This window comes from Phocoena sinus, chromosome 15, assembly GCF_008692025.1.
Source record: "Phocoena sinus isolate mPhoSin1 chromosome 15, mPhoSin1.pri, whole genome shotgun sequence".
Classification (NCBI taxonomy): domain Eukaryota; kingdom Metazoa; phylum Chordata; class Mammalia; order Artiodactyla; family Phocoenidae; genus Phocoena; species Phocoena sinus.
In genome coordinates this window covers 72,969,547-72,971,670 of record NC_045777.1, presented here as the reverse complement: position 1 = coordinate 72,971,670, position 2,124 = coordinate 72,969,547, and the positions used below count along the sequence as shown (strand labels likewise).

General features: G+C 39.5%; 1 pseudogene; it reads left to right on the top strand.

The window, feature by feature from the left end:
• Positions 1 to 743: 743 nt before the first annotated feature.
• Positions 744 to 1,632, top strand: LOC116740119 (annotated as a pseudogene).
• The last annotated feature ends 492 nt before the right edge of the window (positions 1,633 to 2,124 follow it).

Sequence of the window (2,124 nt, the reverse complement as noted above, 5' to 3'; positions counted from 1 at the left end):
ATGAGGGACCTTGTCTAGCTTAGCTTCAGCAGCAGCAGGGAAACCACCTGGTTCCTCAAATTTTTCTGACACTGTTTCTATCATGCTCCTTCTTGCTCATACCTCTCTGACATACCTGGTTCCTTTGGAGCCTTGATTTTTCTGAAACAAATTGTTTCTTGGAGCAATTGCACTGGCCATTCCTGCCCTTAGGCACACACTTCAGATAACTTCCTGGGTCCAACCCTGTCTTCCTTGCAATCTGTGCTCAAATGTCACCTTGTTTGCCAGTGTTACCTAAACACTCAGTAAAAGAAATCACACTCCCTGCCTACTGTCTCCTTTATGACTGATTATTTTTCATCACAGCGCTGCTTACCATTTGACATATTACATGATTTTTTATTTTCTTATATTCTTTCTCTATCATTGGATTGTAGAGAGTTTTGTTTTTCAGTGCCCTATATTCATGGCTTAGATAGTTATTGGAAAATTGAGTTATCACTCAATTAATATTCCTCAAATGCATGAAATGCATGGAAGAATTTCACATAAAAATTGTAAGACACATAACATCTTGGGAAAAAGCTGAAAGTAGGACAAAAATTCATAAACAGAGATGGTACAAGGAATCCTAGAGAGGGGATAAGATCCATAGACAATTTGTTGAAATTAATCAATTTCTTGACTGCAAAATGTAAATGTAGGTGAAAATTAAACATGTTACTGATGTTTTTCTCACTTCTCGTAGTCACTTACACTACATGGAACCAGGGAACCTTACAGGAATTGTAGAATTTCTTCTATGATTTTTAGAGTAACCAGAATTCCAGCCCCTCACATTTTGGCTTTTCCTCTCCATGTACATGATCACTGTGTCTGAAAGCCTGCTCATCATCCTGGCCATCAGCTTAGACTTCCACCTCCACACACCCAACCAACCTGTCCTTCTTCAACGTGTCCTTTGCAGATTTCTGTTTCACCTCCACCAGGATCCCGAAGATGATGCAGAACATCCAGACACACAGCAAAGTTATAACCCTTGAAATCTGCAGCAGGAAGATATATTGTTTCCCACTGTTTGCAGGATTGGACAACTTTCTCCTGGTTGTGGTGGCCTATGAGCACTTTGTAACCATCTCTCACCCGCTACGCTACACCATCACCATGAACCTCCAGCTCTGGGGACAGATGGTTCTTGTGTCCTGGGTCATGAGTGCCATGAATTCCTTGCTACAGAGCTTGGTAATGTTGGGGCTGTCCTTCTATGCAGACTTGGATATCCCCACTTTTTCTGTAGCTCAGTCAAGTGGTCAACTTGCTTGTTCTGTCAACTTTCTTAATAACGTGATGATACATTTTGCAGCTGCACTGCTGGGCGGTGTTCCCGCGGCTGACGTTCTTTACTTATATTCTAAAAGAGTTTCCTCCATACACGGAATCTCATAATTTCAGGGAAAGCATAAAGCCTTGTCCATCTGTCCATCTTACCTCTCAGTTGTCTCCTTTTTTTACTGTATGTGTCTATGAATGTACTTAAGCTCTGCTTCTCCACACAGCTCACATTCAAGTGCAACAGCCTTGGTGATGTAAACTGTGGTCATGTCCATGCTGAACCCCTTCATCTACAGTTTGAAGAACAAAGACATATAAAAACAGCTTTGAAAAGACTCTTTGGGAAGGAAGCTATAAAAGACCAATTGTCCTAGGGCTGAAGAAGTACGCATGATTGCAAGGATCAAAGCCTGTGAGCCAGAATTTCCAATTATTTTATCAGAGTGTGGAAGTAGGACTTGCTACTTTTTTATTGCGAGAGTTTCTATTTCTTTGATTTCAACTTCTCTCTACAATTTATACAGCTCACTTTATTAAGCTTCCTGCCCTGACAATGAACAGGGTTATTTCCCCTTTGTCATTCTCATATTCTCTCAAATTTATTCCCAACCTTGGACTTAAAATATTTGGCAATTCTCATTTATTTCATGGGACTACTTAGATTTCTTAAAAATAATTTATTCTCAAGTGATGTAGATCACACTAATTTTTGTTTGATTTTACTAAAAGAATAGCCATGAGTTACACAACTCCTATGGAGAAACTAAACTTGGCAACCAAGACAATTTATATAATTTTATAACACAGAAA